This window comes from Mustela putorius, unplaced genomic scaffold (assembly GCF_011764305.1).
Source record: "Mustela putorius furo isolate JIRA1106 unplaced genomic scaffold, ASM1176430v1.1 tig00000145_pilon_pilon_pilon, whole genome shotgun sequence".
NCBI classification, from domain to species: Eukaryota; Metazoa; Chordata; class Mammalia; order Carnivora; family Mustelidae; genus Mustela; species Mustela putorius.
In genome coordinates, this window is record NW_025421294.1 from 24,495,935 (window position 1) to 24,511,925 (window position 15,991).

Genomic DNA, 15,991 nt, shown 5'->3' on the forward strand with positions numbered 1-15,991 from the left:
CACACAGAGTGGAATATTACTCAGCCTTAAGGAGGAGGAAGAAGGAAGGAAATTATGGTACAGACTACATTATGGATAAACCTTGAGGGAACTGTGCTCAGTGAAATAAGTCACAAAGAGACAAACACTGTACGATTGTAATTATTGAGGTACCTAGAGCAGTCAAGTTTCTAAGGACAGAATGTAGAATGATGGTGGCCAGGGGCTGGGTGGAGGGGGATCTGGGGCGGGTGTACAGTTTCAGTCTAGGAAGAGGAAAGAGTTCTGGGAACTGGCTGTACAACAATGTAAATAGATGTAACAGTACTGAACTGTCAACTTAAAAATGGTAAATTCTATGTTATGTGTATTTTAGCACAATTTAAAAAAAAAAAAGTGTGCCCACTTGAGGGCAACGTTTAGAAACAAAGCTTTTTTCAGTGTCATCTGAGGTCAGCGGGGTGGGCCATCAGCTTATTACCTCACCCTACCCACACCGTTTCTCACCGGCCATCTCTAGAGCAGGGCTCTTCAAATGCAGAGACTGACCATGTCTGGAGGCATGTCTGATCCACGACTAGGTTGCTGCTACTGTCACCCACTGGTAAGGGACCAGGGATGGTGCTAAACACTCTACAATGCTCAGGACAGTCTCACAGAATGAAGAATTAACTGTCCTCCCCCCACAAGCTCACAGAGAGATTTTAATGTACCTCCAGGAAGAAGTCTGCAAAGCATAATCTGTCTCGTTTTGTCCTCAGTGAATATGCCCCAGATCAGCCATCATCTTCCACTAATCTTCAGAGAGCTGAAGCCTGAGAAGAATAAAAGGAAAAAGCTGTTATCTCCGCAGGCCTGCAACGAATCTGTCCTGGCCGTGTGTGACAATTTTATCCACACCTTCAGATTGCTTAGTCACACACTCAGCTTCAGTGCACAGATGTGGCCTGCTCTGGTAGGAAATGCTCCTACTAACCTCTCTGTGAGTTAGAGAAAACCGTGGCTCACCTCTGAAAGGTTGTCCAGAAGGACACTGGGCTGAATTATTTGACTCTGGGATTCACAATGGGAAGTATGTATGTAACAATGGCAACAATGAATTCTGTTTACCCCAGCTAAATCACAAATTCTCAAAACCAGGCAATTAAGTCAGGCAGCCAGTTAAATTCCTGCTCTTTGCTGGCTCATGTTTAGGTGGATACTAGAGGCATGTTGGATTAGAATAAATTATTTCTCACATCAGCCACAATGCAAGGATCAGGGACACAGAGAGAAGATGCCCCTTTCCTTTTTCCTGTCATAGGTAATTGTAGGTGCAGGAGTTTATGTTAATTGGAAAATTACTGGTTTTAGACTGAGAGGGCTGGAAGGGCGAATTGTGGCAACTGCTCATTTTTATAGACAAAGCACAGAGGCCCAGAGAGGGGAAATGATTTGACTGAAGGTAAGAGAGGTAGTAAGTTGTGAGGGCTTTCTACCCTGAAGGGCATCAGGGCCTGGCATCTGATGTGTGGGTTTTCACACTGTTCCTTCCACTTACGAGAGCCCGGGCAAGTCAGGATTAGATGACAGAGAACAGATAACAGTGTGGGGCACATTTAAGTGACCAATGCGTGACTTATTACTATTTCGAATTTCCCTAAGCAAGCTGTAAGTTCAGTAAAGTTGGCAACAATGTTTTCTCTTTGGTCATGTCATTCACTGCTGGGCATGAAAGGTTTTTTTTTTTTTTTCCCCAATATTTTATGAAAATTGCAAACACACAGCATATTTTAATTGCCTCCTATTCATTCCATCAGCGAGGGTGGGATTCCTGCCTTAGGGTTATAGGGATGGCCCATCCCAGAACACCTGACCCCGGACAGACTAAGATTTCCTAGTCACACATACCACCTGGGGAGGAGGGCACAACAGGACACGCAGGGTCACATGGGGGCTGCACTCAGGTGACAAGCAGGGGCTCTGTGGGAGCAGACTCTGCGGCATCAAGATGGGGTACCCCTTGGCCTCACGGAAGGATGTGATGGACTTGGTTGAATGATTCTGTGGACGGCGTAGAACTCAAACCCTCTACTCAGGGAAAGCAGGGACTGTGTCTGGTCCAGTAGAAGGAGGCTTAGTTGGCCAGGGGACCGTATTATCTGGGAGGGGAGGGAAGCTGCCAAAGGCCATCGCAGGCCCTCTTCATTTAATTAGATGTCAGCAGCACCTAACAACGAGCTTGACTTCTGAGCTTTATACTACACAACAAAGCTGGAAGCATTTTAGAGTGAACACCTGTACAACCCTCACCAAAATTCTAGCACTCATGCTCCGTTTGTTTTATCACTGATTCTCCCTCTTTCCACTGATTCATCTTACATTTTATGTTTCAAAGTAAATTGCAAACAACAGTGTGCTTCCTTCTAAATATGTCAGCATGAAAATCATCGAGTCTAATATCTGCATAGTTTTCTTTCCCCCTTTGGTGAGAACTTGCAGACAATTGTATGCACACATTTTAAGTGGATATTCCAGGTTTTGACAGATGCATTCACCTGAGTCACCAAAGCACCTATCAAGCTATAGAACATCACTCTTATTGCAGAAAGTTCTGTCTCTACCTTTCCCAGGCGATGCCTGCCCTCAGCTCCCTTAGAGGAAACCACCCTTCAGATGTCTTCTATAGCAAGTCAGTTTTGCCTGTTCTCCAATTTTCATAGGAATCTCACGCAATCAGATCATATACCCTTTTTCACTCGGCCTGTTTTCTGGGTTCATCCATGTGCTGGCTATGTGTTCCTTCTACTGCCACACAGTCGTATTCCCCCCACATGGTTACAGATTATATGAATATTCAGTCTATTCACGCATACTTCTGCTCGAGGACACTTAGGCTGCTGTGTACCTTTAAGCAGAAGTCTTTCTACAGACATATTCTCATTTCTCTTGCATAAAGACCCAAGATCATAGGGTAGGAGACAGGAAACAGAAAACCTCTTTTTTTTTTTTTTTTTAAGTGGTGATTGTACAATGTTAGGTTTCCACTGATAATGTGCAAGCACCCCTGTTGCTCCAAATCCTCATGGATGTTTGGTATGGTCACTCTTTTCATAATTTGGCCTGGCACTGAGTTTGGAAACTGTCAAGGTATGTATGCAGGAAGGTAGGACTCCGGGGAGCACATGGTGATTTAGTGGAACACTGCCCTGAGACTGTCCATTGTCATCAGACATTTTCCGGGTTCAGTCCAGGGTGGCACTGACCTCCTTTCCTTTGACATTTGAGAATCGTGCTGTCCTGAACCTGGCAAAGCTCCTGGAGAAACCCGTGACCAGAGCTGCAGGGTTGGAAGCCAGGCCAGTCAGATGCCCCAAATATGCCTTCTGATGCTGTTAGGGGCATGTTCTGCTTGAGCTAACGCTGTGCTAGGGCCTCCTGATGTGTCCACTGAACACTGGTCTGCATACTTGGGAGCCTGTGAACCTTCAGGGTTCACGTACATAGCCTCTTCGCTCCCTTCAGTGGGACTGAATCAACAAAAATCCAGTTCACGCTACCCATGTGTGGCCATTAACAATAGAACAGGTGAAAATGGAACGGGTCCTTCTCTGCCTTCTCATCCCTGAGGAAGCGACGGTGGGAGCTGAGCAGCTGACAGTGTGGAGGGGACATTGCAAAACACTGGCAGAAGAAAGAGTCCCTGGAGCCTTACATTCTGTTAAAAGAAAACACTGGCTGGTATGATTAGTGCTTCAAGAGACAAAGCAGGATGAAAAAGGAAGCAGGCATCTAGCTGTACAGGATGGGGACGTCTCTCGGTGCCACCCCGCTGCTGAACAGGCAGGGCTCCAGGAGGAAGGGGCCAAAGGGGGAGAAAATGGCAAGTGCATGTGGCCGAATGTGCTCCGCATTTCCTGACCACGGGACTAAGATGGGCAGCATCAGGGAGGGATGAGCTCTGGTACGTCCCTCGTGGAACACGCAGGATAGTGTGGGTGGCAAAGATCAATTTTGAGGCTGGGCATAAACACCAGGGGAAATGTGCCCTTGTCCTTCACGGGTGGGAAACATCACTCAGTTCTGACAGGCAGGGTCAGTTCCAAGGACAGGCGACAGGACAGCAAGGGCTGTGGTTCCAGAACAGAGAGCGGTCCTATGTGGTCAGTCATGGGAGGTGGGGGTGGGAAGGAGATGAAAAGGCAGAGGCACTCTGGAAACTTGAATGCAAAGGTTAAGAACTTCAGTTCCTCGTTCTGCAATGATGAGCCACGAAAAATCAGCAAAGTGGTGTCCCGAAGGCCATGCTTTGGAACGATAACGTCAGATTTTAAGGGAGGCCTGATTAGCAGGAGGTCAGGGAGGTTTGAAAGCCTGTGCCAAGGCGGCTAGAAATCTCCTGCAGCAAACCAGATCAGGGGAGGTCAGGGCCTGGACTGAGATGTCAGCAGAGGCTTGAAAAAGGAGACAGACAGGAGAGACGCAGAGGGTGAACATACCGCGGTGTTTGTTCACCACTGAAGGGCACAGACAGGAGGCATGTTCTCAAGGACACGAGTTCTGCAGGTCAGCATGGAAAGACAGACCTGCCCCTCTCCTGTGTCCCAGAAGCCAGCAGGGATGACAATGGGCAATGCAGAGGCACAGGCAGCCTCTACCCTAGCCGCCTCACACCTCCTGGCATGGAAAACACAAGCGCTGATACGCAACAGGTATACTTACAGCTCCCTCACCCCTGGGATCCAGGCACCATCCCTCTGGTGACCTCACACCTGTATACACTTTTCAATCCCTCCTCCTCCTAGCAGACAGACGATGCTCATGCAACTTGCCCTCCCACCCCTAGCCTCAGAGCCTCACTCAGACTGCCTGGAGGTTTCCAGTGGGTCTCAGGATAAAATTCCAAATACTTCCTCCTGTTTTGCAAGGCCCTGAGTGATCTGGCCTTGACCTCACTCTTCCATTTCTCTTAGTATCCTTCTTATCCTTGCTCACTGCCTCTAGTCATGTGCATTCCTCCAGGAAAACACTAACAATTCCCCCATAGTGCCCTCTTTCTAGACTACTCTTCTCCTACTTCCCCCACCATGTTCCACTCACCCCCTGGCCTGCAGTAGCTGCCTCACCCACCACCCAATCTCAACAACACGCCCTCCATTATTCTCTCTCATAGCACCTTTCCTCCCCTTTCCCAGCATTTATCACAATTTGTAGTTCTATATTTATTTGATTTCAATCACTAAATGTCCATCTTCATTAGCCTGTGGACCCCAGAAGAGGCAGAGGCCATGCCTGCCTTGTTCACTGCTGGTCCCAGGGCCTTGTAGAGGCTGAGGCAGGTGCTCAATAGAGTGAACATGTTAGCAGACCAGCTGGGTAAGGGAATCCTGAGTTCTGGCTTTCCATGGCTCCCTCTCCAGCTGCGGCAGCCCAGGACACATGGCTTACTGGAACCCACCTGCATTTCAGACTCTTTTCTGGAAAGGGGGTTAGCGTCCCTGGAGGGTGCAGATGGTCACTTTCCTGGGTGAGGAAAGTGAGGCTTCTCACAAGCCCTTATGCTCACTGACATACTGAGATTTCACCTGCCAGTGTGAAAACCACATGTGCCAAATGCTTTCCTGGCCCTGTTAGGTGGGAACGGCTTCCCAGGAGCACCAGCAGGTGTAAAACAGAGATAAGTAAACATTTAAAAAAAAAAAAAATCTTTACTACAGTTGCACCGGGGCTGTGCGTATTCCACAGTTCTAGTTGGCACAGAGTTCGGAAGATAAAAACACTATTTTTGGAAAAGCCCATCATATTACAATGGCATTTACAAAGCGACAGCTTCAACAGCTGTAGGATTAGTATAAATAGTCTGAGACACAGCCCCACTCTATTAAACCCAAACACAAGCCCTTCCAGGGCCTAATGCTAAAGGATGTACAAAAATAGGGATCCAACAACTCCTGGCACAAGTGTGATGCTGTGTTAGGGAACCGGGACGCACTTGACCCTCCCCTTCAGTTGTGTGTCTAAGCCGATACATTTTCTGTGTGTTGGCTTGTGTCATCAACACCTGCAAATCAGGTTGGACGGAGGGAAACTGTCCTTGCCAGTCAAATCAGCTGATGCTGGTGCTCAGGCTTATCAAAGCAGGGGTTCTCATTAGAATTACCCGAGGAGCTTGCAGGAACCCGAATGCCCATAACAATACCCTCAGAATCTTTGGGAAAAGACCCAGATATTACTATTTTTTACAGCTCCCAGAGTGATTGCCAGGGGAAGCCAAGTTTGAGAATCCCAATCCATTGAGAGAAATGGCCTGAACTAATCCAGTACTTCATGACCCTAAACATAAATCAAGTCCTCACTGCCAGGGCAGACAGAGTTCATTGTATAATGGGAGAAAAGGGGAACTGATGCTGGGTGAACACTTACTAGGAGAGGCAGGGGCAAGGTAGTAGCTAAGAGCACTGATGCTAACTAGACTTCTTAACATCAAATCCTGGTTTGACCACTTACCAGCTGTGTGACCTTTGGCAACTTCCTTAAACCCTCTGTGCTCTATTTCTGTCTAGTTTCAAAGCAGAAGTGCAGCCCACAAGAGTGCCTACAGCTGCCCACCTCATGCACGGAGGAAGGTCAGGTGCTGGGAAGAGCTGCATTCCCAGGAGGATAAAGAACTCTAACAGGCCCAAGTGCATGAGGGCAAAAATTAGGGCACACAGATGAGGAGTCCAAGTATTCTCACAGGAAGTGTATGAGAAGCCAGAGACATGGGGTCTTGTGGCTGAATTAATGATCTGATAGGAATAGAACTATTACCTGCATTTAAATGCAGGGAGGACGAGACAAAACAAAGTAGTAAAGCTAGAAAATAGGATTTCAAAATAGGATTTTGAAATGCATCTTATTTGTGACCGCTATATATACGAAAAAGCTTGGCACATATAATATGCCCTTCCCTCCCTATCTGTCTGAATTGTTCTTTTTACTGCAAATATGCTGAGCCCAAATTCTAGAGTCTGCATGAATTATTTGAACCAGAAACATTCCTTCCTTCCCTCCCATCTCCCAGCTCACCAAAGCAGAGAATCCACTTCTGACTGCTACCCTCAAGATCACAGGGCTCTCTCTCCCGCAGCAACCAGTCAGGGGGTGGAGCAAGGCTGCAGGTACCTGTTGCAAAGGCTATGTCCCAGCTGAATGCAGGTGAGAGGAGGGAGCTCCTTTCTTCCACCCAAGCCCCACTTGTGGAAAGGAGGCTCCATCTTGAACATAGAGAATACTGATCCTCTCATCACTCTCATCTGCCTGTGAGGCGGTGCTTCCATGCCACAGGCAAGCTAAGAAGACCATTGCCTGCTAGTAGCCCTCACTACCGCCCCCCACAGTGAGTACTCAGCTCCCAGAGCAAGAGTGTCACTTAGAGAGCAGCTTACCATCATCTCTGCCCCCGCCCCACCCGCACCAGCTCTGGAGCCCTGGCTGAGAGATTTTGCCTGAAGTGGGAAGGAGACCATAAAACGGAGAGCTCATAATCACTTTGCAAAGGAACTGACTTCATTTGCAACAGAGAGCTGAGAAGCTCAGAGGTGCTCCGAAGAACAGAGCAGGTTGTAGTAAGAGGTGATTAGAAGACATGGGTGAAGATACAGCTGGCACTTCAGGCTGACAGGTTTGTGGTAGAGACCCATGGAATAAAATAGCTGGGAGAGACTTCCCGGAGCCAGAACAAAAATCAAACACAGGCGGCTCTCCTTATCCACAGCTTCCGTTACCTGTGGCCAACCGCAGTCAGGGCAGTGACCCTCCTTCTGAGGTATCCACAGAAGATCAGACTAGCCTACTACTACGTCACAGTGTCTGCTACATTCGCCTCCTTTATCTCATCACACACAAAGGCAGGTCTCTATCGTCTCACATCATCAAAAGAAGAAGGGTGAACACTATGTAAGTTAATGAGAGAAACCAGATTCACATAATGTTTATTACAGTATATTGTTAATTTTTCTCTTTTAGTATTAGTTACTGTTGCTAACCTGTTACTGTGCCCAATTTATAAGTTAAACTATCATAGGTATGTATATAGGAAAAAAACATAGTATATATGGGGTTGAGTACGATGCAGATTCACCTGTCCACTGGGGGTCTTGGAATGTATTTCCTGTGGGTAAGTGGTGGGGGGACTATGGTACCAAGCTCAGAAACCTCCCCACGATTTGACAGGTTTGGTTTGTAAAGCAATTTATGCCCAGGACATTGTTTAAACCAACAGAGCATTCAATGGAATGTACACCTGGAAGTGATCAGGAAAAGAGAAATAGGCAGTCCCCCAATATCACTGTCACCCCCAGGCGACCATGGACACACCAAAGCTGTGCCTTCCTGAGGAGCAACAGCAGAGGCTTAACTAACACTATGTTGTGTGGGAGGGGGGATAAATTCTAGTACAATAACCCTGCTAGTCACTAAAATATAAACAAGCCAGTAACAACAACAGTCTCCAGAGGAGGAAACTAGTGTCCAGAGTCCCTACACTGAGTAAAAGAGAAAAACAGGCAACACAAACCACTTGTGAAAGATCAGACATCAGATGTGGCAGAAAAAGACTTGATGATAGCTATTCTGAATGTGTTCATGGAACTAGAGGATAATTGAAGTAAAGGAAGATGTTATATCAGAGTCACATCAAATAAAGAATATCAACAAAGAGACAGGAATTTTTTAAAAAAGAGAACCAAGTGAAAATTCTGGAGCTGAAAAGTACAAGAACTGAAATATAAAAAATCATTAGAGGGTGCAACAGGAAATCTTAACTGGCAGAAGAAAGAATTGGAGAGCTCGAAGACACATCAGTAGAGCTTACAAAAGACAAAGAACTCTGTGAAAAGTAAGAAGAAAAGTGGACAGAGACTCAGAGAAATGTGGGACACCATTAAAGGCATCAATTGCATGGAAAGAGAGTACCAGAGAAAAGGAGAGAGAGGAGTAGATGAAATATTCTAAAAATGAATGGCAGAAAACTTCCCAAATTTATTGAAAAACAACCTACACATCTAGGATGCTCCATCAACTCCAGGTGTGATTCAAACAAAGAGATCCACAAATAGACATATTGCAGTAAAAATTCTAAAAATCTAAGACAAGGAGAAAATCCTGAAAACAGCAAGAAATAAATGGTATCACTTATAAAGGAGTCCCAATAAGAGAAATGGATGACTTACCTGTAGAACCAATGGAGGCCAAGACTGTGGGATAGCATCCAAAACTCTCAATTAAAAAACCATCAACCAAGAACCCTATACCCAGCCAAGTTCCATTTCAAAAGTGAAAGCAATGAGTACTGAGTAATGAATAGAATTGCTGAATCATTACATTGTACACCTGAAACTAACATAATACTGTATGTTGTTATAATGAAATTTTAAAAAGTTTGTATTTTAGATGACATTGGGTGTACATTTTTTTTTTTTAAAGAGAGAGCTTCTGAGGAGAGTGGAGAGGGGCTGAGGAAGAGAGAGAAGAGAGGAAGGCAGAGGAATTTTAAGCAGGCTTTATGCAGGCTCACAGCTCAGCGCAGAACCCAACCTAAGGCTTGAACTCATAACCACAAGATCATGATCTGAGATGAGATCAAGAGTTGGATGTTTAACCAACTAAGCCACTCAGTGCCCCGTATTGTTTTGTATATATGTCTATTAAGTCAAACTTGGTAAAAAAAAAAAAAAAAAATGGAGATGAAATAAAGACTTTCCAAAATAACAAAACTGAAAGCAATTATTGCTAACAGGCTTGCCTTATAAGAAGTACTGAAGCACATTCCTCAAGGTGAAAGGAAATAAGCTCAGCCAGTAATCTGAATCCAAACGCTAAAAAGCACTGGTAAAGATAATTATAAAAAACAGTATATATATGCATATTTTTCTCCTTCTGATAACTGATTTAAAAAGCAACTGTATAAAATACTATGTACATAATGTGATGTTGGACTTCTATCAAAATGTAATATATATGCAATACACTTGCCAATAAATAGCACAAGGGAGGTAGGTGAAAGCAAAACTGCAGTGGGCTAAGGAAATTACTACAGATGGTAAAGCAACAACCATAATACAGTATTTCTTTGGTTTGTAACATTAGTAGATACACTGTGTATAACACAGTACCACAAAACACTATACCACAAAAAAAGAGGTAAAGGGAATACAGTTTTATAGGAATAACATCCCTTTCTTTCTTTCTTTAAGATTTATTTCTTTACGAGAGAGAGAGAGAGAGAGAGAGAGCCTGCAAGTAGTGGGAGGGGCAGAGGAAGAGAATCTCCCCTAGACTCCACGCTGACTGCAAGCCTGATGCAGGGCTTGATCCCACAACCCATGAGATCATGATCTGAGCTGAAAACCCAGAGTCAGATGCTCAACCAATGGAGCCACCCAGGCGCCCCAGGAATGACATTTCTATATAACACTGTAATTAAGCTAATGCATGTTTAAAACAGACTCTCCTCTAAGTGCAGATGGTAAATCCTAGAGCAGCCGCTAAAAAGATAACTTAAAAATGCAAGGAAAAGAACATTAAAGGAATCAAAATGACATTTTTAATTTTTTTTTAAGATTTTATTTATTTATTTGAGGGAGAATGAGTGAGAGACAGCATGAGAGAGGAGATGGTCAGAGGGAGAAGCAGATTCCCCAAGGAGCTGGGAGCCTGATGCGGGACTCGATCCTGGAAGTCCGGTATCATGACCTGAGCCGAAGGAAGTTGCTCAACCAACTGAGCCACCCAGGCGCCCCAACATTTTAATTTTTAATTTTTAATTTAATTTTAATTTCCATTTCAGTGGAAAGACCTGAAAAGTTGAAAAGTGGTAAGAAATCACTTAAAGTTTTAAGGAATTTGTTTAGAGAGGAGGAAGGGTCTCCTCTGAATGTGTCTGAGTTTCTTGCAAGAAATCAGGATTCTAGGGGTGCCTGGTTGGCTCAGTGCGTTAAAGCCTCTGCCTTCGGATCAGGTCATGGTCCCAGGGTCCTGGGATCGAGCCCCACATCGGGCTCTCTGCTGAGCAAGGGAGCCTGCTTCCTCCAATCTCTCTGACTGCCTCTCTGCTTGCTTGTGGTCTCTGTGTGTCAAATAAATAAATAAAATCTTTAAAAAAAGAAAAGAAAAGAAAAGAAATCAGGATTCTAAAGGGCATAGTATTTTCAAATTTCCTTCAAATACTAGTCTTTTGTCTTGTGGTCTGAAACAGTCTTATTTTTATGTAAATAATGCCAAGTAGATTGACTTACACTTGCCAATAATATTTTAAAGCAACAGTAAAAATGGTAGTATTCACAATGTATTGAATTGAGGTTCAGTATGTTAAAGGGAGATGCTGCAAAAAGCTTGTAATTGGTGTGATCATCATAACCTTTCTAACCCCTGAGAGAGTTCAGGTTTATTAGATGACAGCATCTTTCTTTCCTTCTCAAATAAGATCGTTTACCACCTTGGCATTAGCAGAAAGTTCATACCAGTGAGGACACCAATGATAGCTAAGTGTCTACTTTGATACTGCTTCTGTCTAATATGCATTAATATTTTCTGAAAGATTGAAAACTGCAAAATTAATTGGCTATATTTAGTACTGAGGAGTTGCTACTGACATCTGTATCATACAATTTTTAAAAAAACAATGATTTTTTTTTCTCTGATAACCATGGAGCCAAATGTAACACTTTTGAAAACATCGGATCATTTAGGGGGGGAAAAAGTGATGTATAGGAACTACATGCTGGAAATTAAAATGAAACACTGGCAAAAAAAATCAAGTAAGACTGAAAAGATTTGGCAAACGAAATGTGGTCGTGAAGAATAAGTCACTCTATTATAAACATGTTACTTCTCTTCACATTATTATTTTAATGTAATTAAAAAGGTTTGTAGAATTTTGGGGGACACTTAAACACACATACACATAAGAAGTCAGTGAGACAAACCAAAAAGAATTTACAAAATTACAGTGCAGCTGGGTTTATATTGTCTAAAAATTAACTATATGAAGAGTTAGTCACTAAAGCAGGATGACACTATATAAGAGAACAGATAGGTATCCACGAACAAGAAGAGAAAATTCCACAAGATTTGTAAGAATCCTACAAACCAACGGGGGATGTTTTGTCCTTTCAAAATAGTGTTAGAATTTGCCTACCCTTTTAAAAAACTGGATCTTGATTTCATATTATTCACCAAAATGTGTATTAAACAATTATTGTAAAAACTAAGACCATGAAAGAGCTAGAGTAAAATACAGATGAATATATGTTCTCTGTGTTTCAGAATACATACTAAGCATAAAAGCAAATAAAATCAGAAAAAAATATTCCTATGTCAAATAGAGAAAAGTTTTAAGCTTCAACATGTTGAAAAGTTTGGAAATAGGAAAAATATCTGTAGCATTTACAACATAGGGTGAATATTTTAAATAAAAAGATATTTTTTATAAATCACCATGAAGGCAATACCCCCCACAGAAAAATGAAAACAGACATAAAGGCAATCCAGAAAAGAAAAAGAGTAAGTGACCAAATTAAAAAAAAAAAGAGTTCAAGTTCACTGTAATCAAGAAAATGAAAACTAAAACCATTATATATCAGTTTTGCTTATTACCCAGGTGGGATGTTTTTCATTGTAATTACACAAAACCTGACGAAAAGGTGGCTCAGAAACCAAACATGTTATTATCTCACACAGAAGAAGCTGGTCTCAAGTTGGTCCCTGCTTATTAACTTAGTTACTCACCATGCTGTCTGGGACCCACTTTCTCCAGTTCTGTCATCGTCTGCGCACTTCCTCTCGTCCTCCAGGCATCCCCCTGTGGTCATGTTCTGGATACAGCACCTATCATTCCAAGAACTCTCTTTCCACTGTAAGAACTGGAAGAATGGACTGTGTTTCCCTCTGTGTTTTTTAGAATCAAAGAGTGATCCACTTCCTAGGAGCCTTCAAGGAGTCCCTGCAGGTTCAAATGGTCAGAATCAGGTCATACACCCATAACCAACTGAGTCACCGGGAAGGGATACTGAGTTACCGTCGCTGGCATAGACTGGCTAACATTTACACTCTGTGTGGATTAAGCCGTATATGCTGCCAGTGGAGTGTAAGTTGATGCAAACTTCCTAGATAAAACAGATCAGAAGTTTTTGAACTCCATAGATCCATTAACCCACAATTCTAGTTTCTTCCTAAGGAAATACTATTGGATGGGTTCATAAAAGGCTGTTCACTTATTTCTTTATATGAATTGAAAAATCAGAAATAGGCCATGTGTGCAAAAATAAGAGGTGAGTTAAATAAGGCTATGGTTCTAAGGGAGAATACTATGGAACCAACAAAATTATGTTTTATATACAACGATTTCTATGCACATATATTCATGTTCTATTGAGTGGAGAAATAAGGCTTAAAATATATCATCTTTTAAAAATATATGCAGGGGCGCCTGGGTGGCTCAGTGGGTTAAAGCCTCTGCCTTCAGCTTGGGTCATGGTCCCCGGGGCCTGGGATTGAGCCCCGCGTCGGGGTCTCTGCTGAGCAGGGGGCCTGCTTCCTCCTCTCTCTCTGCCTGCATCTCTGCCTACTTGTGATCTCTGTCAAATAAATAAATAAAATCTTTAAAATAATATATATATTATATATATATACAATATATATATATATGTAAAAGTCTGGAAAGATATATACCAATATCTTAATGATCTATGAGTGGTGTGATTACGGCAAATTAACTTTTTTTGCTCTATTTTGGGGGCATTTTCCAACCTTTTTTTATATAAAAGTTATTTTGTAATTAAGATAGAGAAAATATTAAAAAGGAAAAATATTCAATTCTATTTTTTCTTCCCTTTCATAGTCTAGATGAAGGCACTGACAAGTACCTTAGTCTGGATGTTGGCATTCCGAGATGTGCTGCCTGGTGCCTGGTGCCAGGAGTCTGCAGATGGACAGATGTCCAGCAGAGCATGCATGTGCAAGAGCATGAAGGCCCGGCTCCTCTGAGCCAGGGAGCCCCATCATTACCTCCGCAAATATCTCTCCTTCCTTCAGTTCTTCAAATGAAATAGGAAAGTGATTTTGTGTTCTTTTTAAGTAGAAATTTAAGCAGGTGTTTATGTTGCATTAAGAAGCAGCTGGGGCAATGGAAAGAAGCTGCAGGAAAGAATCTATGCATCTGTCTAGCAATTTCGTGTTACTGTTAGTACAAATGCCCACCCTTCCTGTCACCCTCCTTTCTGTGCAGAGTTTGGGACCAGTATTCCTCTCAACCTCAGAGCCTTTTGGAAGAGTTTCCTAGGAATGGTCATAATGAGAACTTAAATTATAGCATCTGGGCCTCCTTGCTAAATTCTTTGCACATTTTATCACATTTAATCCACATGACTACCTTGGGAAGGTGATGCTATTTTTATTTCACTGAAAAGGAAACTGTTAAATTTTTTTTAACGTTTTTAAAAGTTACTTTTAAAGGTCACAGGGCTAGGAAGGAGCAGAAGCCAGAGTGTGTCCTTATCTGTTAGGTCCTGAAGTACAAGCTGCCCTCTTCTTTACTGTGTTGCCCTTAAGTCTGGAGCAAAGGGGTATAAGCATCATGATGTGTGGCTGAAGGGCAGAGCCAGGAAAGGTACAATATCAATGTCCTCTGTACCTCCCAGCAAAGTGCGCATGACAGTTGGCTGTGAAAGACAGAGCTTTCAGAAGGGGATGTATTCATGTGAGTGTATGTTGGTATGTTTGTGTAGGAGCACTGGGCCTGTGTCACTTGGGTGAAGCACACAAGTGTCTCACTTGGCACTGGATCTTAGAGAGAAAGCAAATTCAAATGCAGCTGCATTTTTCAAATTCTGTGGCCCACTCTACTCCTTTAAGGCACCCAGGTTTGCAACCCTTGACCCTTGCTTCCTAAAGTTATGGGGCGGTCACCTTGTCACCATGGACTTGCCCGTGTGCTCCTATAAACACTTGAACACATTCATACAGACTCACATAGCAGATCTGTCACTGTAAACCACTTGGGTCCAGGAGGGGTGAATGAATAGGGTCTGATGAGGTGTGGATGTGGGTGAGCTCTGTCTGATCACCTTTGGCAGAGGCTTCCTTCTGAGGTTTCGATTTTCGATGCGAAGTCTCGGGTCAAGGTAGGCATGGAAGTCACCGTGGCCACCATTCATGCAACAGATTTTGTTGACTACACCTGTAAAACTGACACAGAAATGTTGTAAGATTGGCCTTCTCATATACATACACACACACACACATATATATACACATACCCCTCAAATATTATGCATATAATATATATGACATTTTTAGATACCTGTCAACTTGCAAGTTTCATTATATGACTATTAACTTAAGGCTCTGTAAGTCTGACTTACAGAGTGTTTTCCAGATTCTCAGGAACATTCTGGAAACTGGTACAGGTAGTATTCCTTGGTGGGCTATCATAAATCTTTGTATTTTAGGATGGAAGGGTTTTCATTCATTGTCTCATGAGGGCTACTTAGAGCCTACCTGCTTTATTTCCACCACTTGTTATTACCGGGAGGCTTCGTCCTCAGCCTCATCCACTGTCCACAGCACAGCTGGCATCTCCAGGGCCCGCAGGGTTCTATGGGACACAGCTTCTGCTGTGAACTGTCTCCCACTGCTGTCACATTTTGTTTTCTTCTCAGTGCTGAAAGCCATCAACATATTTTAAAAGGAACGATATTCCCATCTTCAGCCCACAGCTCATCGATTCTTTAATAGAAGGAAAGTTTAGAAAAAGCAGGTCACTAAAAAGCAAAAGCCAATACATGTGTGGAAATGTTCAAAGACACATAAAGCAAAATAGGACTGAAATACCAATGTCATTTTTCGAGCTGGCGAGCGTTTTTAAACGACTGCACCCTAGCTGGCAATGGTGAGGGGAACTGGAATTCACCTGGCAGAATATACATTGCTTTAGAATTTCTGATGGCAAATCTAGCAAGATGCAACAAAAGCTCCAAAAAAGCATGCATAGTCT

The 15,991-nt window shown here is 43.2% G+C and overlaps 1 long non-coding RNA gene across 1 annotated transcript; it reads right to left on the minus strand.

The window, feature by feature from the left end:
* Positions 1-711: 711 nt before the first annotated feature.
* Positions 712-15,184, minus strand: LOC106005059. Its single transcript, XR_001178208.2, has 3 exons — positions 15,063-15,184; positions 12,727-12,940; positions 712-794 (listed from the first exon to the last, which is right to left on the minus strand). It is a non-coding gene; the product is annotated as an uncharacterized LOC106005059 (long non-coding RNA).
* Between the last annotated feature and the right edge of the window lie 807 nt (positions 15,185-15,991).